We start from the raw sequence: 23,490 nt of genomic DNA, 5'->3' as shown, positions 1-23,490 counted from the left end.
GTGTCTGTTTAGTGCATCTGTGTGTGCAGGGAGCATAGTGACACTCCACAGGTGTCAGGGATGAAAGAGCCAACAGTGTCTTTTTCTCTTAGAGTCTGGCATGCTGTTTTTCCCTTCTTGGTTTCAGCAGGTGTCTGTCTCGCTCTGAGGTCAGGCACATGGTGATGAGTCATGTGTGCTACGGTGGGATGATGTCGCTAGCTTTTGATCATCAACTAAAAGGGGAAAAAAGATGAGTAATGCTTCTCTGCCAGTGTATTACCTCATCCTGCTGCCCATTCAGTGTGTGTGTGTGTGTTTTAGTGACAGTCAAGGAGAGTTTAGGGGTTTTGATTGTGTGTTTTTAGTCAAGGCTATTGAGATCCCTACCTGGGAAGTGAACCGTGTCTGCTCCTCTATGTGAGGGAAAACTAATACAACAGCTGCTACCTGAGAAGCCTCAAAGATTAGGGGAGCACAATCTGAATATGCTCTTTTTCCCTGCTTTTCTCCCCATTCCATCTCCCATGTAGGGTAATATTTCAGATAGATTACCGGCACTGCCCCCTTGCTCCCAGAGCATATTCTGAATACCCGCAACAGCGACAAAATGTTGCAGAAGGTTAAACAAATGCACAGAGATCATTGTTAAGTGGTTCCCCATACTAAACGCAGGCTGTGCCAAGTTCTTTCCTTTTTGCAGAAATGTTTGGCTCACTTTCTGAGGCTGCAGCAGGGAAGGCGGGGTCCCTCCGTCCTGAGAAGGAAGGAGTTTTCAAAACTCCCCGCCAAATAGTTTCAGCAGCGCCTCAGCCCGTCCCACATCCACAACTGTCAGAGCACAAACTGAAACTTTCCTGTTTGGCCAGTTGATTCCTCCTCCTCCTCCTCTTCCCCTACGCCTCTCTTTTCTACCGTTACAAGACTTCCCAACATAGACAAAAACACACACACAAAAAAAAAAGAAAAAATAGAAAGACTCCCTGACCCTGACTCTTTTTCTGGCTTTTGGACTTTTGATACTGAACAAAGCTGCTGATTTTCCTCGTGACCCAAAGGAAATGTGGGCCAGAGACATCAAAGCACGGGTCAGCGTTCCCTTACCTCTAAATCCTCCCAGCGTGTCCGCGACTGAGTCCAAATCGCCTGCAGGATGACTACAAGGGATGGGGTGGGAAGGGGGGTTCATCATTAACCTGCTGCTGAACTGGCAACTTCAGCTTGACTTTCAGCTTGTTAACACAACTGGGTTCTTACAAGTCTCCTGCTTGGTCCATTAAAAGGCTCTAATAGAGAGTTTTCTTTTAATCTGGGTTTGAAGAAAATTATGCTGAAGGCCGATTTAACTTGTGTCAGCATCTATCTCCCATCATATTCTGAAAATGAAATTCTTCATGCAGGCTTTCCCCACACTTCCCTCCTCAACCTGTGTTCAACTTGTCCCTTTCTTAATTTATTTAGGACTCCATTATCCTCTGTGTAACAGAAATGTCAGAAGAGTGCTGTGGTGCTGACCTTTGCCCCTCTTCTTAATGGTGGCTTGCAAGATTTAGGTGCATAGAGCATCAGCTAAATTGCCTGAAATGCACAACAACGGACTATAGTCCCTGTCCTTGGAAAGCTCACAGGCAGTCCGAACTCTTGCCTGCCCCAGCCTGTTGGTGTGGGTGAGGAATGGGTGGTATGGAGGGGGTAATTAGTCTGTCTGATTGTGTTGTGTAGTCCCTTAAGAGCTTTACTCTCCAGGCTTTCAGAGGAGAGAAGGTGGAGTAAACGCTGTCATTACTCCTTCACATTAACCAACACTCCTTGTTTAGTTTGGAGTCCTATCATCAAGCGGGATCAAGCGTAGGACTATGTGTGTGTGCAGTGCATGACTGCATGCTTGTTTGTGCACATGCAAACCCCCCGTATATACAATAGTCAGCATGTGTTGGCTTGTTCGCCCGAGGTTGAATACATCCTAACCTGGGTGGTGTTTGCCGAAGTTGGAACGATTGTTTTATTTTAGGTTTGAAATCATGGCAGTGGAAAATTCCACCTGTCTGGTCAATAAAGAGCTTAATCAGATGACTGTTTGACCCCTGACACATTTATTTATTATTACCTCTATGTTTTTTTTATTATAGCCGTCGTGCAGAACAACATGCAGTCAGCAAAGTGGTGTAAAAAGATTGAAACTCCTACATTACCTAAATTATAAGCAGCCGAAAGTGCACAAATCAGCATTGCGGTACCCGGACATTATTCCTGTGCCAGCAGAATGAACACGACACAAGAGCAAGCAAAACAAATAAGAGGGTTAAGCACTAAGCAGAGCGGAAGAAGGGATTTGTTTTTTCTTTGGTGTGGTGTTTGCAGAAGACAGCAGGCTTGATGCTGTTTTGAGCAAAGCCAAGGAGGAAGTCCAAGAGAATCATGTCCAAGTGAAAGACAAGCTCGGCTGAAACGAATTCGATTCACAGTTCAGTCTGACACGGTAGGCCATACACCAGTTTTGGATTGAGAGGTTTCACATTTAATAGATGTAGCCATGGTTGAAGATGTGTGACTGCTGCACTCAGGCTCCATCTGCTACAGAATGCGCATGGAACTGATGCATGGTGCTATCAGGGTGTCTAACAGTGTGTAAAGGGCACAATTAAGCTGCCCAGACAAGGTTAATTTTGGACAGCATTCAGAATTAGTTGCAGCTAATCTCAGACAGTTTGTGTGTATTGTGCGATAGATAATCCCTCAGATTTACTCCATAATAAACTGCACCTAGTTTCATGGGAGTGTCCACAAGTTATGTCTGTCTTTGTGTGTGTTTCTGTCTGTTCGCAGGTTTTTGTTACATTACATGACAGCAAATTTGCTGACAAATTAAAATCTGGGTTGTTATACTGCAGGGCACCACAGAACATAAAGCACAGTTGTTGGGTATTTTAATATTGCGTGATCTGGCCATTAAAAATGAAGTATGGCTAGCAGCAGGATGGAAAGGGAACCTATTAAGCTTTTCATATTCTGTCAAATATAAGTTTTACAATGAATATTAAATAATAATATTAAATGTGGACAAAGTTTCAAATAATTTTGTAAACTTTTGTAGAAGTAATCTTTCTACCACTTACGGCCACAGTATGACATCACATTGTGATTGATTTCTTATATGGTCTTCTGCTCCAGGCACGTTACTGCAAGCGTTTATGTTACGTACCCTACACTGCTACATGCAGCTACATGTTAACGTCAGGTAAACATGTAAACTTGGTTAAGTGCTGGTACTATCTCCCTGATTTCAGGTCATATTCCTGCTGAAATATTTTAGTTATGTTTAGAAGCTTTTATTGGTAATTTTTCCCACAGTAAAAAGTGCAGCTATTATCCATTTCAGTCACTCAGTACACTGCTAACTTACATGTAGCTGCATGCTAACATCAGGGAAAGATATAATCTTGGTTTCTGATGTTGTCAGTTCTTCCTTAATTTCATATCCCTGCTTGAACATGTCTGGTTGTGTTTAGAAGCTTTTATTGGTGATTTTTCAAAGTAGAAAGTGCTGCTATTCTCCATTAGTCATTTCCCAGCGCAAATTTGCGAACCCTAGGATAACGAAGGAATGACCCGCCCTACGCTCCCTATGATTGGCTAGTACTCATTGCCTTTGTTGGTTGGATTGGTTAGGTCTAGGCAAGAGGAGTTGAATTGGTTCGGGTTAGGGTAAGAACGACAGCATGGACACGTCTGCCATTCCTTTGCTATCGGATTCTCAAATTTGCTTCCCCAGCTGCAAGCACACTGCTAACGTACATGTAGCTACATGCTAGTGTCAGGGAAACATGTACACATGGTTGCTAATGTTGTAAATTTCTCCCTGATTTCAGATCATATTTCTGCCGGAACATTCAACTGGGGATTTTTCACATAAAAAGTGCAGCTTTTCTTTGTTCAGCTATTCTTTGGTGCAGTGACAGTGAAGAGACAGCAAAATACTGAAGACTCAAATAGGCTGACCAATCAGAGCAGACTGTTGACAGATGTTCCAGCACACTATGAGGAAAATAAAGTGTTTTTTTTTTTTTTTTTAACTATTAAAGCATGTAAACATGTTCTCGTAGAAACCTGAAAATGACCATAATAGGTCCTCCTCAAATACTCGCATATGCTGCACAGCTTTCAAGTAACAACTGTTGTTATAATTATTGCTAATTGTAATCCTAGTGCATTTTTACTATAGACATCCTGATGGCATCACATCACTTTAAATGTGATGCAGCTGATTACTTTGCTTTGCTCAAGTTTTGTTTGACTAACTTTCATGACTGATGTTCATGTTGCACAGCTCTCACACACACATTGGCAGGTGGCAGCATAAGCCTTGAGTTTCTTTGGTAGTGTTGTGCAACACCTGTGCTCTTCTGAGGCCTCCCGTCTTAATCCATCTCTAATTTGGGGCTGTCAAGGTCTCTCATTCAGCCCCTGCATGATAGAGACAAGTACAAGGCAAGACATTTGCTCTTCCTGTTGTACTCTCCACTGACACTTCAAATCAGTCACTGCCTCTGGCACTGCAGGATGACGAGTTGGAATGAAGAGCTTATCTGACTCAACCGCGCTTTAATGAAGTGTCAGCGCCACCACCACTGATGGGGAATTATCTTGTGCATCAAGAGTTTTGGCAGTTGTCCAAATCACACAGCCTGGGGACTTATTTAGGGGGTAATTTGGAGTTCGTCTTGAGGTGGAGCCGAAAATTGCATCGCACTTTTTTATTAAATCTACAGTATGGCAGAGGAACAAATGATGTTTATTTGATTCGTCGTTATTCATCCTTGAAGAATTGTATGGGAGCTTATGGTTTATCTAAAGTTATGTCTTCCTCTCCTTGATGCTCTCCAGCAGTTGATTTGAGCACCACATTCACTATAATGACACCCCAGTGACGAGCCTTCTCTTTTAATCTCCACCTTTTTTGGTCTTGTCCCTGAGAATACAGCCAATTACTGAATCAAGCTCCCCAGTATGGTGAAGACTTGGTCAGGTCAGCTTCCAAACACCAATTAGTTTAGCACTTCGTGTCACCACATAGTCCCTTTTTTTATTGTGCACTTACTCGCTCCATCCACAAAAGCAAAATGTTTGGGAAACTTAAGTTGTGCCTTACTTTTACAGGTCTCTTAACAAGAGTTGTGTTAAAAATACAATGGCTGTACAGCTGTAAAGCCTTCAGTTAGGTTCTCAGAAATAATTGGGTGCAGGATAAATGCAAAAATGGGGTATTTACAATACCAGAAGTACCTAGTGTAAACTGATTCTAAAGTTATCTTTCTCTGCCGTCGGTCTAACCTGCCATGCCGTCTCTTGTGTCAACAGAATGGAGTCATTCTCTACATGGTGAATGTGTCTTTATCTCATTGTATACACCAGCTGTGACCATCGCAGGCTGCTATTTTTGCTGGCTTCTGATGTCAGTGAAATGTTATCCCGGAATGTTGCTCCTCAAGAATAAGTACACAAGTGTTTGCCGGAAGTGCGGACGAGTGCCAGACACACTTACTCAGAGAACAAAAAACATCCTGTTGATTCTCTTTCCGTGTGGGTGTGTGTGTATGCACATTGAGGAGAATAATCACAGAGTCTGTTACTGCATATTTTTCTTGTTTGGTGCATCTCCTGCTCTGGCCTGATAACGCCCTAGGCAACACCATGTGTGGGTTCAAAGTAGGAAAGTGAGGTGGAGTGCCTCAGGGAATGATGTTGGGGTCCAGTGAGTTTGAGTGAGTGAGTAGAATGTAAATAAACCTCCGCTTCCCTTTTTCTCTTTCTCTGGGTGGGCCTGTCACTGTGTGTTTCTTCTGTCCTTTTCTCTCTCTCTTTTTGGTCTTTTATAGCTCTCACACTTATTCTGATGTTTTTTGTTTTTTTTTTGTTCTGCATGCAAGGTTTTCATGCATTCAACATATGAATGATTGCAACTCTCCGTAAAGCAGTCAAGCCTTTTAGAGGCTCATTTTGTGTGGCATTGTCCCAGCAGTTCAGATTATGCAATATGTAATTATGACAAAATTAGAATGAGATGATAACAGTAAACATGGACTTGCATGACTTGATCATACCATCCATGTGCAAATGCATAAAACTAAAAAGACTGCTTTCATATGCATGAGGGACATTTGCACTTAATACTGCCATCACAGTCACTTAAAATCAGCATTTATATTTATTAGATCCATTACAGTGGCATTTGCATCTGTTATGACCTCAACATTTGGAGTGATGTAAAGGAGGAATATTAAAAGAAAACTTGTGGAAAATTAGATAATTTGTCTACAAGTAATTTGAACCACATTTAACCACAGTTTCAGCAATGATGCATTTATGGTTTTGTCCAGCACGTCAGTGGTCAAAGCATGCTCTCTCTTCCTGGCTCTCGCTCAGCTCTCACTCTTCCCCCCTCGAGTGGCTCTGACACTGCTGAAACAACAGAAGGAACAGAGGGAAGCGAGAGGGGGCCAACTTGTTCCAGCAGTGGGAGGGGTGGCGTTTGGATAGGATGGGTTTGAACGTGTCCTAGTCATGGGTGGTCTGACTCGCCGTGTGCCGGACTCCATATCTGGAAGACAAGTTGTCGTTGTGAAGGAGGTGTGAACACTAACGAGCAGGAGACGCAGCGCTGCTATATTTGTACTTCTTCCAGCCAGCGAGGTCAGGGAGTGATTTTTAAAACACGCTGTGATGGGACTGGAGTGGTTGTTAGGCTCTCATTGATTCTAAATTGCATTCTTGAAAAGGGAACCACAACTTCTTGAACTTAAGTATAGAATAACATGAGAGTTGGCATGTAAATTGCCTTGGTCGAAACCACTGACACGCATAACAAAAGGATGCAGGCCTAGTATGTTACTGCAGCTTTTTGTCATGTCCTTGCTGCTGCTCAGCTCTGCAGAAGTTTGTCCTAGCAGCTTTGGTACCATTTGGAGTATGGAGGTCAACAGTCTGTGGTCTGTTCAACCAATCAGAAATAATGTGTTAACAGGGGAGTCCACCCCAGCTCACTTGGCCTGATCCAAGTTGGAAACATGGCAGTGATTTTTGGTCAAACACATGATTTTTGAACCATAAGATTATCAAATTAAAGAAAAGTGAAAAATACGATTAGGTTAACATATGTTGCAGCTGAAGAACTACCCCTAATGTGATTCACTCACTTTTATTTGCATTAGTCTGTCCACTTCTGCAGCATCCCCCCCACACTGCTGAGATTCCTTAATGACCCCTGGGTCGGAATTGGGAAAATATTTGAGACAATATTGTGCTTTCCAGTGCTCTTTCTCTCCCTCCCTCTCCCTGTGCTTTTTGTCTCACACACAGTATTTCATTGCCTTCCGTGCCGCGGGGAGTCTGTTGTCGGCTGTGGTGTTTAAATCTTGGAGTGAGAACACACAGAGTGGCTGGTGTTTACAGTACGGCCACACCGGTTAAAAATACCCTCCCCTGGAAGTACAGTCATAGTGTCTTCGCTCCAAAACACCAAGAAAAATAAGACTCGGTGCAAAACAAGTTCAAGTACATGAGAACAGCAGTGAAACATTTAAAGTAAGAACTCATGAAGAATCCCATGATGGCTGAGGCTTCATTCTTGTTTACTAGAGGTATGAATTAGCAAATTTTGGCACTTCTTTAAGTGAAAGAAAGATTTTAACCTCACATTTCTGGTGAATTTCAAATGAAGCTACCGATTTAGCTGTTAGAAATTCAGTGCCTTGCTTAAATACACTTGCATCACAGCAGCTTGCACCTGGGTTTTTAGGTCTCCCAACACTCTCCCTGGCCCGAGGCTCCATAATTTAACAAATAAGTAAGATTACAGTGAACAAAGCCTCCCAGCGCCCTGTTATTGTCTAATCTTATTCTGAGCTTTCTCTCTGATGTTTCTAACGCTGTTTTTGCGAGGCATCATGGCGCTGATTGAATGCAGGGAAGCGTGCATGTGTGTGGAAGAAAGCTACCATGCTCTCATGAAGAGGCTGGTTTGGCACTAGTAGCACATACACATACATGCACGCACACACTTGCTCCAGGCTCTCTGCTAGTTCAAAGGTAGCCTTGCTAAATGATCCAAGAGAGGGATGGTCTGCTTGTTTGTTGTTTGATGCCATAAAAGAAGAAACGCAAACATGGAGAAACAAAAGAGGCATGCGTTAGATAGTGACACACTCTTTTACATATTATACGTGATGCCCATTAATCTGATGCTGTTGCTTATGTTGAAGAAACATTATGTGACTGTAGATGGAGAAGAGTGTTCAAATCTGGACCTTCCTAAAGGGATAGTTCAGATTTTTTGAAGTGGGGTTGTATGGGGCACTTATCCAGAGTATATTTCTTACAGTAGATGTCGACATGGGAGCTAAGCAATCTACTGCTGTGGAGAGTCAGCAACAAAATGTATTTTTGCCACCTAAAAAAGTCAGTATCAGTTTAAGGCAAGTGCTAAATGCTTTTTCCCCTCTTTTGTCAATTAAGTATTATTAAAGGCGAGAGTCTTTTGGCACTGTACTGTGTCGGAATTGTCCACATGCTGGACACTCCACCCACCTGATGCTCATATAAGGTTACTGTGGGTTACTAGGAAGAGACACATGCACACAGAGAGGATGTTTTGAGAGTGTAGCGGTGGCAGATCATCTTTACCTCCACCTCAGATTTCCCCTATTTGTCTCTCTTCAGCTGTCTGTCAGCGGTCTCTCTGTCTGCTGTGTTTTCTTACCGTTCTCCCCTCTCTGTCCTTTATTCTCCCTCAATCCCTTCTTTTCACATCTTCCCAGCACTTCTTTTTTTCCACTCCATCTCCTGTCACTGTCTTTCTGCTCTCTCCCATTCCCAGCATTCCTCTCTGAGTCCTTCCCTGGCCTCCTTTTTCTGTCTCTCCTCGCTGGAGCCTTACTCTCATTCCACTCCCTCCAACTCACTTACTGGTATTTTCCTTTGACCTTTACCCCCCCCCCCCCCCCCCTCGCTTTGTCATTTTCTTTTTTTTCCCCCCATCCTTTCCCCCTATCATTTTTTCCTCCACCTTTCTTTCTCTCTCTTCTTTCTCTGTCTATCCTTTCCTCTGTGATATTCATAATGAGAAAAGCAGTAGGAGAGAGTTAACACACACCTGGCCCAGTTCTGTCTCTCCAGCTGTCACAGATAACCTTTCCTCCGCTCAACGAGTAGGTCACTCTTCTCTTGTCTTCTCTTCTCTTCTCTTCTCTTCTCTTCTCTTCTCTTCTCTTTCCTTACCCTTTCCTCTAGCTCTCCTTTCACCTTTTTATCTTTATCTCAGCAGCGTGTCTAATGGTGACCCAGGCAGCTGCAAGGGAACATCTGGGAGAGCCATAACAACCGGTGTCAGAAGTGTCCGACCAAGCATGGACAGGGAGCAAACACCCAAACATATCCCATAGCACATGCTAACAAGCGGCATCGCTCTGTGAATGTGTTGTTTTTAGGCATGCACAGGGAATGATTGCTGATGTTATGAGTCAAGCGAGCGGTCTCTGTGGTATTGACTCACGGCTTACACAGCAGCGGCAGTAGATCACTAACTATCAACATGACTTCTACGCACTTCCGAGGCACCTGGAAAAAGAGGGGTGTTTTAAAGAGTAACTGTGACTAGACAGATATATGCACTTAAATGTACGGGCTAATAGTGTACTTATGGGCTGAAGGAGCAGAACCGATTTCCACGCAGATTTAATGTCCTCATGCTTTTAAGCGTTTCCTGCACTCAGTCGGTTCAGTCAAATTTAGAGTAGCAAAGACAACTAAATAAGTTGCAAACCAAGCTGAAGTTCAGAAAAATAGACTTATTAAAGGAATAGCTTAGGGTTTTGAATGATGTGCTGTTGTCAGTTGTACCTGCAGTAGATTGCCGTCAGAAAACTCCCAGTTTGGAGAAGCGGGAAGTACTGTCACTGAAGCCAAGCAGTGTACTGCCACCAGACTTCCTTGACAAAAACAGTAATTTTACCCCACAGAACATGGGAATTACTGGTCTACCGCTGCCTCAATCAGTTAGTTAGTTTGTTATTGTGTGACTTTGGTGAATCCCAGCTAACCCCTTAAATCCTAAGTCCTGACTGATGCACAGAATTATGTGACATCACCCTTTTCCAACTAAGCCCTGTCTATTTTAAACCGGTGACAGCTTAGAGAAAAAAAGAAAAAAAAACCAAATATCTGAAATCAGAAATCTGTCATGTGAAACGACAAAAACTGTACAAAGTTTGGCAGAAAATTTCGTCTTCATGTAGCACTCCATCACTCGTGTATTTATGGGGATGGCATCCACTTGGACATATTCATATGCTTGCTAGTTCAAAACCTAGGCCATGCTGGAAAAATCTGACACTCCAGTGCAAATTTCATCTCCAGTTGCTCCAGTAGAGCTCATCAGTTTAAAAAAACAGCGGTTTCAGTTGGTAGCTCCCAGGTGTGAATGTTTGTAACAGTCTGAATACGAAACAGAGTGCCGCCAAAAAACAGCATCAATCATCTAACCATAGGTTACATTTAAGGGTTGACTGTTGGATGTTTTTGATAAATAAATAGAAAACACAAACCAGCCCTCAGACACAGATGGCTGGATGAAAAGCTCGCTCTGGTGGGATACTGGGTGGTGGTTCATTGCTGTACCCTCCCTTGGCATGAGCTTTTACAGGGCGCTTAACAGAGTGAGCACACATGTTTTTTTGGAGCGGTTAGCCCTCACATTTAGACTCATCATTACCCACAACCAGCATCTATGTTCTCATTATTTTTCCCCCCCTTTTTTTTTCAATCCAGACATGTCGGTTTTTCTTATTTTCTGCATTTTGTCTCTGCGAGGCTTATGTAAGGGCCAATAAAATGCCAAATGGAAATCGTTACTCTTTCTCATATATTTCTGTATGTTTACTCTGAGCAGCAGCGTTCAGTGTGGGATTTTCATGTGTGCATTTGATGGAACTTTTACTCAAATCGCATTGAAGGTAGCATATGTGCATGTTTGTTTGGTTGGTGGTAACAGTTGGATCAAGCCCCTGACCCTTGCAGTGGATTTACATTGTTTTAGTGATGGTCCTGTCATTTGCTACAGGTGTTAAATTTAGTCAGAAGCAAAAACAGAAGACACATTTTTAAGGGATTAAAAACAGCACAAAAACACACTTTGGCACCTCTGTTTTCTGTAGATGAAACTTTCTGGCTCTTCTATTAGTTGTAAGAACTATTATTTCCATATCTCAGTTAAATATAGCTGTGGTGTAATATTTAAAACCTGATAGATTTTAATTCTAAAATGCAAGGCAGATGGCCTTTCTAGTGTTATTCATTAAGGCTGGAGCGATGCTGGACACACTGAGATGCAGCTCTAGGAGGTTTACAGTTGCGGAAAGATTATGCAGGTCGAGGCAGACTCTAATGTAGTTATGAGGTCATAGGCTGGCTCAGTGGTGCGTGACCCCTCTAGCCTCTGGCCTGTCTGCAGAGCATTGTGGCAGCATTTGATGTGTCCATGGCCTTTTGGTAACAGTAAATTGAGTGTGAAACTGCATGTTGCAAAGCTGCAACTGGAGCCTTGTGGGTGCACGTCTATGTCTGTGCGTCTGTGTCAATAAAAATGAAATAAAATGAAATGAGGTCTTTTACAGTAATATAAATTATAAAGCAGTTTTTCAGTGCTGGGAGGCTTGGCGGTTGAGTTTTTAATGTTGCCGTCTCACAGCGAGAAGAACTTGGACTTGATTCCTGGCTTTATATCTTTCTTTATGTGGTTTGTGTGTTCACACCGTGTTCAAGTGCCTTGCCTCACACAGTTTACAGACTTGTAAGTTAAGTGCGTTGGAGAGTCTCAGTCACCCATAGGTATGATTAAACATCACACTAATGGCAATCTACTGTATGCTGGGTTACACACAGAATCACCGCAACCCGGAATAAGAACAAGCAGATTTAGAGAATGAATGAGTGATTTTTCCATGCACCGCATTGTAACAACATCAGACCATATCTGAGGTCCAGAAGCTCAGTAAGCCAGGTCTGAATGATCTACATTGATCCCACAGTGGCTTTCTACACTTCAGTTTCAGGGCCGTTCTATTGCCCTTCTGTTGTCTTGGTATTGCTCCTCCCCTGGGATGCAGGTGGGCCTCTTTTCCACCAAAGTGCAAAGCACCTCTCCATTAAAAAAAGTCATTTCCGCCTCAACATCACAACCTTATTGCCTCTGCCATTCCGCTATATTAAGTTTGCCCATAAAGTGTGTTAACTCTGCCATTAATGAGTGTTAAACATGAACTACCGGCCCTTGACAGAGTCTCCAGAGGTGGGGAGCTAAAGTCTAATTCCACCCTCCCCTTTTGCTTTCTCTCTTCCCTCTCCTCCCTCCATTGGCCTCCCCACATGGCCAACAAAGCTCTGCTGTTTGGGCCAGAGCAAGTTTTCTCACAGGATAAGTCTCCTGACACACATTGGAGTTTCGTTTTATTTACTGGCTGCTGTTGTTGTTGCTCCCATGCGAAAGCTCATACTCGTTTTTAACAACCCTGGGTTTTTTTGTTGATGCATCCTCAGAGGCTTTTTCGGAGCTCTGCTCGTTTCCTCTCCCAACCCAGCGGCCTTAATTGTTGTCACTTAAACAAGAAGTGGGTTTGTTGAGTTGCATCTGCAATGAGGACAGTGGTATTGCCAAAGCTTACAAGAGTCTGTTGTTTTGTTGATGTCTTTCCTTCCTGCCAAACAAGGAACAATTTCTTCTCTATTGCTGTTGATGAATAGCACTCACTCTCAAGAGTCATATTTTTCAGCATAATCTCCTTAATAATGTAATGGCTCTCCTGACGTGGTAAGGGAGGTGAATACATACACAGAGAATCTTTGTCTCAGTCAACACTGGAAGGTCATCGCCTCAGTGATCGGTTCATAGGTTGAGGGCTCAGGTCATACATTAGCCCGTAAGGCAGATTTGTGGTGGTCCAGAAAGCTTGGGCAAATGAGCAAACATTTTCCCTCATAATCCCTTAATGATGAGGAAGGGCTGTCGGCCATCTTGGACTGAAGAGACTCATTACTGGAGTTGTAATGTGAGGACAAGAGGTTCCTTGTAGCAGCTACCAGGGTTCACGTGCTAAAGGGCCACACGCCAATAGCTTGTCTGACCAAAGTCAGCTGCCCCTTTGGAGATATAAGACAAGAGGCTTTTTGTTCTGCTGTATGGTACTTTCCAATACAGATGTCTTCAAGGGATGGACAAGGTTTAGCCTTTCAATCTAAAGCACAACAAAGACAGATCTTGTGTAAGATTTCTTTTCCTTGTAGACATTGGCCAACTCTATTAACAGGTCAGCTTCTTTTCTTAGTTGTATTTTTGGGGCAGTTTATGCTTTTATTAGAGCCAAAAGTAAAGCGATGACAGGACACTGAACAAGAAGAAGATTTATTTATAAAGCACATTTCATACAGAACGTAACACAGTGTGCTTCACAGAAGACATGTAAAATATGAGCACATATTTACAAGCACACAGACAGATAACAAACAAGAACATGAATGAATGCAAGCATACATGGACGCATCTTATTTAACCCTATGGGGTCTAGGGGGTAATTGGCTGTTTTTGACTACTTTTCATTTTACCTTTAAATTTCACCTTAAAAAACTATTTACCTTGCCTTGTTTGGTATCATTCTTTTCAGCACAACCTCACCTGTGTGCCTTTACAGTTATTTTTTTCATTTTGACATACTGTATTAACACACTGGACCTAAAATCACACAAAAAACATAAAATCCGAGTAGGAAAAAGTTAGATTTTTTACTGTGAAAACCACAAACATGTCTAACGAACCATTTTTGTAACTTAGAATAAAAATATAAATTGTAAACTTCAAAAACATATGTCCTAATTTAGCAAACAAGAACATTATACATAACTATTTACATTAAAATGCAAGCAATGCCTCAGGCGTTTTTGAACAACTAGCCTACTTACAAAACAATCAGATGCCACACAAATTATTTGTCAAAGGGAAAAATGCCAGCACTCACAAATGTCCTTTTGGTAAATTTAATAAACCAACTTGGGTGGCAGTACCAGAAACACAGACGTTTCGACAGAAAGTCTTCTTCTGTCGAAACATGTGTGTTTGTCGCTGTTTTTGCCTGTGCACCTTTCTAGGGGATTTATTTTTAGAGTGCTTGCTTTTCTTCTACATGTTTTTACACAAATTATTTGTGCCACTCTGAAAAACAGTTCCTGTCCACCACAACACACTACAGGAGGAGGACACAACAGGAGGACAACAGGAGGAGTGACACACTGTGTGGCTCTGCTGCCTGAGCCAGCGGAGATCCGGACCTGGTGGGCATGCCCTGCCACATCGTCTGCTCCTCTGTGCAGACCTCCAAGTACCGCTCAGTGCAGTCGTCGGAGGCTCATTTTCCTCTCTCCTCTTCCAAAACACACTACACCACACACTACCTATACACTCCAAACACGCTAAACATCACAAATCCCAACTCTACCTGTTATCACGATTGCTGTCTCTCTCGCTGCAGTCTCTCTCTCCGCCGTCACTCCCACAACTTCCCCCTCTCCCCCAGCAACAAATGATGTGTGTTGCCATACAATTTTGTAATTGGTTTACGTGGTGCATTTTTCAACCAATAGGAAAGGGGGTGTCATTTTGGTTTTTTTTGTTTTTTTTTTGCTGTTGCCTTTAGCACTTTCGTCAGGCCGAACGGCCCGTTTTTACCGTTTCTTCCTGCATCAAACACGGATCAAACGTGACAACAATATTCAGGAAAATCATGGCGTTTATTATTTATCATAAGTCCGGTTTTATATGGCCTATCAAGACGATTTAAAAAGTGGTACAAAGCTTGAAGGTTGCACTTTCCACACAAAATGAAACAGAGACTCAGCAAGGCTACGTGTTGCTGCTACGTCATCTCAAATCGGTCACGTGATTTTGACGCGCCGGCGCGGTTCTGGACCGCAGAGGGTTAAAGTGCATAGTGATTCTAGTATTTAGTGACAAATAAAAACAATACCAATTAACAGGCTAGTTAAAAACAGTGGTAAAAAGAAATGTTGTAAGTTTACTTTTAAAAGAGCTCAGTGTTGGTGCATTGCTTGGAAGGGCATTCCATCTGCTAGGAGCATAGCAGCTAAATGCTGCCCCTCAAGCTTTAGTTCGCATACGGGAAACAACGAGGAGACCATTAGCTGATGACCTGAGAGTTCTCATTGGCTCATATGGCACAAGTAATTCTTTAATATAATTTGGGGCAAGGCCATTCAGTGCCTTATAGGCAATAAGAAGAATTTTAAATTCAATTCTGGCCTTCAATAGGAGCCAGTGTAAAGACTGAAGAACTGGGGTGATGTGTGTATATTTCTTAGCTCTGGTTAAAATACGTGCAGCAGCATTTTGAATAAGTTGCAGTTGTTTGATGGATTTTTGAGGGAGTCTGGAAAAGAGGCTATTGCAATAATCAAGTCCGCTTGTTACAAATGCGTGAACCAGTTTTTCAGCATCTGAATTTGTCGGAAAGTCTTGGATTTTTGAGATGTTTTTCAAATGGAAGAAGGATGATCTTGTGACATTGTTAATGTGAAAGTGAAAGTTAAGATCAGCATCGATGACAACACCAAGATTTCTGGCATGTTCTTTGCACTTGAGAGCAGATGAACGAACAATGGCTGAGATTTCCTGTCTTTTTGCTTTTGAACCTATGATAATGATTTCTGTTTTATCATTGTTTAGCTGGAGGAAATTTTGGTTCATCCATGTATTAATGTAATCGATGCATTTGAGTAGTGTTTCCACAGGGCTCAAATTATCAGGAGAGAGGTAGATATAGAGTTGTGTATCATCTGCATAATTATGGTATTATATATTATGTTTCTGTATAATGTGCCCAAGCGGAAGCCTGTATAAATTAAACAGGAGTGGACCAAGGATTGAGCCCTGTGGAACCCCACAGGTCACAGCAACCTTGTCAGATGCATAATTATAGATGGACACAAAGAAATCCCTGTCTTGTAGGTAGGTAGTGAGCCAGTTTAGGACAGGACCAGAAAGTCCCACCCAGTTATGCAGTCTGTCACAGTGTCGAAGGTGGCACTGAGATCTAGGAGTACGAGGATTGAGAGCTTGCCAGTGTCCATGTTTAAGTGGAGATCATTTAAAACTTTAGTAAGGGCAGTTTCTGCGCTGTGGTGAGATCTAAAACTAGACTGAAAAACGTCAGATAGGTCATTTGTTATCAGGTAATTATTCAGTTGACTGTACACAATTTTTTCAAGGATCTTGCTAAGAAAAGGGAGATTTGAGATTGGTCTATAGTTGCTTAAAACTGAGGGATCTAGACTGTTCTTTTTCAACAATGGTTTTATAACAGCAGTTTTAAGAGCACTTGGGAAAACACTAGACTGGAGGGAGCAATTAACGATTTGTAGTACCTCTGTGCTTAAACAGCTAAAAGTAGTTTTAAAAAAGCTAGTTGGAATTGGATCCAGGCAACAGGTGGAGGACTTGAGCTGATGCACAGCATCTGCAAGGGTTGTAGAGTCCACAGGAGCAAAATATGACATATCAGAGGTTCTATTCATATAAGTAGGTAACACATCTTTGCCAAGGCTCAAGGAGCTTATATTTTTTCTGATTGTGGTAATTTTGCTATTAAAAAATGTTGCAAATTCCTCACATTTTGTAGTGGAGAGTAAGTTTGGTTGGGTAGAAAAAGATGAATTTAAGACTGGGGAATGACATGCAATAAAGGTCCCCTGTGGGATTTGAACAAGGGACAATGCAGCCCATGGTCAATACCTTAAACCTCCAGGTCACCATGGTGCCTCTAGTGTCACTTCAAGTGCTGATCCTTGGAAAAACAAACAATATTAACAATTGATTTAATTATTGCAGTGTTTAGTGCCTTGGTTAATTGGAAGCACTGAAGGATAATTTGATGACAATAATAATTTAAGGGTGGAGTGCTTGGAAAAGAAATACTCAGGAGAGAACGGTCAAGGAGAGGAATAGAAAAGATTATTTGAGTGCAATTAGAGTGAGTCAAGAGGATATGATTCATGTGGAGAGGCTGATGCAAGGTACTTAAGCAGAAGATGAGTTGCCCATGACCCAAGCTGTCGTGTGACTCTGTTGTCCTGATTGGAGAGAGGTCATTCAACCCTTGACGAACAAGGAAGTACAAGCGTTGAAAACACTTAGGCAGAGGGCTGACCACTCAGAGAAGAGAGGGTGAGTGGCAGCACTGTTGTCTTTATTATGCAGTATTTATTCAAAGAAGATGTGGATGGTAGGAGTTAACTTGCCTCTGGATTGGAAGCAGATGCAAGCACCTCATTCAGGTTTTAAACCGTAATCGCCCTCTTCATCTGGCTCCCTCTTTTTGGTCTTGTGGAGTGAACAGCTTAAGGTAAGATACCTTGAGGGTGGGGGCTGAGGATGTGGGGGAAGGAAATTGGGAGGGTGGGAAGGAAAAGTATGAGCCTGAAGGGAAGAGGGGAAATAGTGGTAGCTGTGTCAGGGACACTGCCTTGCGCCATGATTTAAGGAACTAAATATTACTCTGTAGGTTACAGTTGGAATTGAGCCATTTGAATTCGGTTGCAATGGAGCATAAGAGCAGAAAAGGAAGGAGAGTAAGTGGATTGAGGGTAGAAGTCTTAAAGCATATGCCAGGCTGATCTTATGGGATTGGGAGTTTGGTCATGGCAAGATCACAAAAGGGAGATACATTTTGGACCATTCTTTGCACATATTTAATCTGCAAGCATCCTTGGTGACCACTGACTTGGAGCATATTTCTGACCAACATTTGATCACACCCTCCCCCTGTCAATCAGTCCATCCATTTAGCAATGCTGAGTGAATCTCACAGAAGTGTCTGAATGAATGCGAGTAGGTTTATGGAAGTACGGAGACCAGCAAACATCGCCCCTTCTTCGTTCACTGTCATCAGATCAGCGCTGGCTGATATTAATTTCCGTGAGCTTGACAGGGGCCATTAGTCTTGGGGAGGAGGCTTGAGTTACAGCGTTTAGGGGGCAGGGATCCTCTGGCACAGGCAGCAGTATATACAGTATGCGTTATACAATAGCCCAGACCACAGAGAGGAGGAGAGGGAGAAAGGGGGAAAGGGAGAAGCTGTTGGACAGACAGCAGAAGTGTGGGAAAGATGAAATGTCCTTCTCAGACAGTCTGCCTTGCATACCAACAGATACTGCAAGATACTGATCTGCCAATCATTCATCGTTAGAGGAGAAGAGCTGTCCAATGGCTTTAAATGTGAATATTTCTTATTTGCTGTTTTTTGAGCAGTGTTGGATTAAAACAGAGTCAGTGCCTATTGCAGAGGGCAGCATTAGTCTCAAGTAAAATATTTGAACTTGATTTGTTACGATAGTCCCATATATTGGTATAGGCTCCTTGTGTGAGGCGCCAGAAGGAAAACCTTAATGTTGTAAACTGGCAGACCCGAGGCAGACTTACTACACTTAAGGCCATGTGGTCCGTTCTTTGTGCTGACTGGGCTGTTCACCAGGATGTTTGAGTTCTCCATGTGATCGCTATACTGCTCCCCAGATGTGTTGAATGAGCAGGAGGAAGGGCTGGTCCAAGGGGGCCTTCTGGCTGTTCTGATGGTCAATCTCATACAGCATTTCTCGGCACACATAAGAGAGGGTGAGAGGGAGATAGGGCCTTTGGGCTGAAAGGTAATGTTCTCTCCCCCATCCAACAAACCTCCACTTGATGACTGATATCTGGGTTGGCCCAGCGGCGGCTACACTCCCACCCAGCAGTCACTTCCTCTCAGTCTCTCAGAGGGAAAATTCCTAAAATACATTGAGTACAGTGGATGTTCAGCAGGACTGACAATGGTAATTGCTACTGACAAACTGCAAGGCGGGTTTGACAAGAAGATCCAGGGCTAGATTTAACAGGAAGATGATTGCTCTGACCCAACTCAAAAAGAGATGGTGAGGAGGAATGTAAAACCCAAAGTTTATGATGATAAAGTTGCATCCCATTTCCTCCTTTCCCTTGTAGATTGACCTAGTGGTGTCCCAGTAGGTAACTTTGCTACATTGAATGACTATTCACAATATCCTACAAAGTACCAACAACATCTTGTTCATAATTCAAGTATAAAGATAAACAGGACGGTAATATGTCATTATACCACATACAAAATGGTCAGCACACATGGTATCCCATTTAATAGTGGAGTTGCTTCACTACTTCTCATTGTAGATATCTTTTTGGAGGCCCACTCCAAACCACAGGTGACTCCACAGGCGTTCTCAGACCAAACAGTTCTAGGGACTGCATGCAGGGGGAACTGCCTACTGAGGGCTCCACCAAGAACTACTTGCCTTTGGTTGTTTGCATTCCCGCCAATAGTAGCGTTGAAGTGACATCGGCTGGCTATCGGTTTTCTATATTTCGCTTTAATGACTCAAAATTGCATGTATTGCATATATGCTCAGTAAAGCCTGGACTTCTCTGTCTGTCCATTTGTCTTTGTTTTCCTCATTTCTTTCATTACCGGCTGTTGTTTTTGTTTTGTGTTGTTTGTTGTTTATGCGACTAATGCATTTTTTAAAAATGGCCGTTGAACTGTGTTGCATTTGCTTACGTGTTTGATCACTTATATCACTCATATTTCCACTTGTGCTGGGAGAGTACCTATTATAAAATAGAAACTAAAACGTCCTTCAAAATGGTGTTCTAAAAGCTACAATTGCTTCTAGTTCTTGCAGTGCAGACGAAATCAAAGGGGGTTCTTAAAACGATGAAAAAGTTCCTATCCTATCCTATTCCCAAAACGCTTTATGAGGTTGAAAGGTCAGTACTGAGAACTGACTATTGTTCCTGCTCTGTAGAAGGTTGCTGTTTTTGTGCTGTCCATTATGTGAACTTGAGGATCCTATTTCTCAATCGTCCATTTGCTTTTCTGTTACTGGGTTTTAATAGATTTCAGGTGAGGCCTCAATATGCATGATGCTAACACACTATAGTTTTAATATTTGCATTTGTTTCAAACAGGCAGGAAAGTTCAACTTTGTAGTTGCTGCAGGTTTTCTGCCTTGTAAAATGTCTTTGAAGGAACTCGAACTTCAGCTTTTACATTTTATACACTTCATGCCACCAATTTGCATGCATACAGTGCATGCATGTGTGAAATTAAAATTTGCATCCACCCTTTTTCTGTACATTTGTATGTCTGCATGTGCATCCATTAGGAGTAGACTGTGAGTGTGTGTGAAAAAGAGAGAAGATTGTGCATTAGCTTTTATGTGTGTGTGAGTGTGAGAGAGCCTTGTTTTCCCAGGTCTCCACTCCAAAGTAGCACTTGGCGCTCAAAGCCCAGGCTGTAACTCTTTAATAGCAGAGTTGTTTACTCTTAATACCAACCCACTTCATCCCATTTTGGGAGAGTTTCTCTCCTCTGCCTTTGGCATAGCAGCATGTAGACATTTTTACAGCTTCGTATGCTCAACACCACCTTGCTAACGGATTTTATGGCCCAATGGTTCTGGTGTATGTGTGTTTTTATAATAACTGCAGGTTATGCAATCAAACTTTGGAAAGCCAGAACACCCTTGATCATAGCGCTTAGCCTCTTCTGTAAACTCAACAGGTTGCTGAAGGTGTGTATATAGTCTGTATACGTATGCTCATGCTGCTATGGTTACGTTTCTTTTACAATTTAGCCTACGGGTGCTGCTCCAGATGACTCTGTAGATCACTAGAGTTCAGGTAAAGCAAAAATTAATATGTGATATGAGTTTGTCATACCACAGCCTTATGAAGCCATGATTTCAGGACTGCCCTAGCTAATGGGGAAAAACTGTTTGACAGTCAAACTCCAAAATTCAATTCGGTATAGTTCCTAGTCTGTTCCATAAGTATTTTTATACATTTGAAATATGTTTGGAAAAAAATCTCAGATTTTACTTTTCCTGTACTTTAATAAAGAAGAGTTTAGACTACAGTGCCTTTGGCTAGTAGCTGTGTCGCAGCAGGCTAATGTCCAGTAAGCCAGTCATTATTGCAAAATAAGCTCTGACTGGTTACATGAAAACCCCAATGTTAAAGTGGTCATGATATAATGACCAGCTTGTTTTATAGTAGCCCACATGTACAGTAACTGCTGCAAACAACCCCACAAAGTCTTAGCTCAAACCACAGTTACCCTTCAGAAGGCTAGGTGCAAACATTCCCCAGGATTTGGAGATTACTCAATTTAATATCTGACATTTTCACAGATGTTGCGGTGAAAATGTCAAAGCAGCACCTTGCAGCGCTGTGAGAGCACACTGTAGCATTAGCATTGGTGGCCCTAGTGAGAACAAGACCTCGACACTTGGCAGTGACTTACAAAGGCAATTTGCTTGCTTTATCTAGAGAGCAACGCACAACACTCTGCCCAGAAGGTAATACTGTATGCATTGTATTAATATCACAGCTGCAAACAACCATGAAGGCTTCACCAACACTACCATTATTCTGCTCAAGCCTGAAGGGGGAAAGTGCCGTTACAAAATGATGATTAAAGGTGATCAGTGCTTGCCAGGAAGTTGACATTTGCAATATTTGGCTGCAGCAACAGGCCTCGCATTGCATGCTCTCTTAAACTTTTAATCTTGAAAGTGTAACGGTTCCAAACGGAGCAGTGGGAACATGACTCAAGTTAGTGACTGGGGGAAAAACTGATCAGTTTGATAGTGTTTGTGTGTAAATGGGTGTGTTGAAGCATGCTGTTAACAACTGCAGTATTGCTGAGGTCTAAGCACCGCCCTGCTCCTGTCCTTTGTTTTAGACTCAAAGATGCATTATCAAAAAACTCCTCTTACTGCATTAAAGTGACATTTTGTTATCCTTGTAGCGTTTCAGCGTAGTTTGACAAATACATCAGATTAGCGTTAAAAGCGGGTATGTCAAATAGAGTTGTTCCAACTGAGTGAAACTGTGCATCCAACCTTGTTTTTTTCCATTTGTCCTTACTTGAAACAGCGTAACAGATTAGTACACAAGAATAAAAAATCTTAATGTATAATATCTATACAAGTAATCTTTAACTTTATTAAGTATTAGCATTAGTTGGAGCTGTCACCACCATGAGAGACAAGGTGGTAAGAGGAAAGAGGGACACTTAAGGCTAAATGAGTCATTTTGTCAGCAGACAGTCGGTGTATCAAGAGGTGGGGGGAATATTAGTAGGGAATTATGGGTACATTTTCCACCACTGTCCTCAAATCTGCCAAGCCCAAGCACCGAGCTGAGACAGCAGCCAGCTTACTTAGTGGCTGCACTCTGTCTGTCCTCAGCATAAGACACCTCAGCTAATGTTTTGGGCTGGAGCATTAGCCGCACTGGGTAAAAGTATGTTTGCCTTGGAAGTGGTAGCAGAGCCGGTGAGCACTGCCATCCATGTCAAGTGGTGCACCGTATAATACCATCCCGGGCGAACTTGGACGCTTAACGTGAGGAATTACATCTGCGGTTGTTTCAACACGAGCCTGAAGTGGTCGGCCCAGAGGCAGCGTCGCATCCAGAGGTCAGGAGGGGTGTAATTAGGGGAAATCTGTTTAAATATTTTAACATATTTATTGATGCTCTGTGACATGTGGAATTATGCCCCTCTTGCGTCAGGACTGCACAGGCTTCCCAGTAAGTTCTCTTTAGCGGCGAGCCTCCATCTGTCCTCACTGGAAAAATTGCACGAGGTCTCCGTCAGCAAAGCCGACCGGTCACACGTTTTTCTGTATCAATACTCTTTGCAGGCTTCGATAAGTCACGCTCACCCTGAGGCAGTTAGGAGTTGGCGTTTCTTCCGCTTTAACTCACTGGCATCCGGTCAACATCCTCCTCTTTAGCTTTTAACTTAGAGATTTCACTGTGAAAAAGCACATTTCTTTCTTTCTCCTTTCTTTCTTTCACTATTTGTCCTCCACTCCACCTTCAGTTTCCACCACACAAGCGTCATCACACACACGCACACACTTTCCACAGCTAGTCTCTTCATTCAGTCGCTGAAGCTTTAAGAAAGAGGCAGTCCAGAGGTCACAGAGGCACTGTGGTTTCAATCTGGGATGGAGAAGTTGAATAAAAAAAGCTCTTAAGTCTGCATAAGTGCCCTTGAGCAAGGCACTGGACCTCTAAGTCCTCTGCTGGACCTGCTCAGCAGCCAACAGATGAAGCCTTCAGACATGAAAGAGTGGAACATTGTGAGTATGAAGTAAGGCACTGCTGCAAATGCATGCATGCTAAGTCAACCTTCCCTGGATAAATAAAAACGTTTAAAAATCCAGATATGGATCCAATCTTCCTCACGACCCACTGCAAACACATCACGGCCCAAGAGGCGTTTTTTATGGTGCAACAGATTTTTGTTGTAAATCACCTAAATTCAAAAGCCCTGTCTTTTTCAGCAGTGTTTTTTTTAATTTATCTCTCAGGCCAGA

The 23,490-nt window shown here is 42.6% G+C and overlaps 1 protein-coding gene across 9 annotated transcripts in view; it reads left to right on the top strand.

The window, feature by feature from the left end:
- Positions 1-23,490, top strand: part of nav3 (neuron navigator 3) — a 539,739-nt gene that overhangs the window by 307,261 nt on the left and 208,988 nt on the right. The window lies entirely within an intron of this gene.

Source organism: Epinephelus fuscoguttatus, linkage group LG22 (genome assembly GCF_011397635.1).
Source record: "Epinephelus fuscoguttatus linkage group LG22, E.fuscoguttatus.final_Chr_v1".
NCBI lineage: Eukaryota > Metazoa > Chordata > Actinopteri > Perciformes > Serranidae > Epinephelus > Epinephelus fuscoguttatus.
The sequence above is the reverse complement of the archived record's forward strand: the minus strand, read 5'-3'. Positions and strand labels throughout refer to the sequence as shown.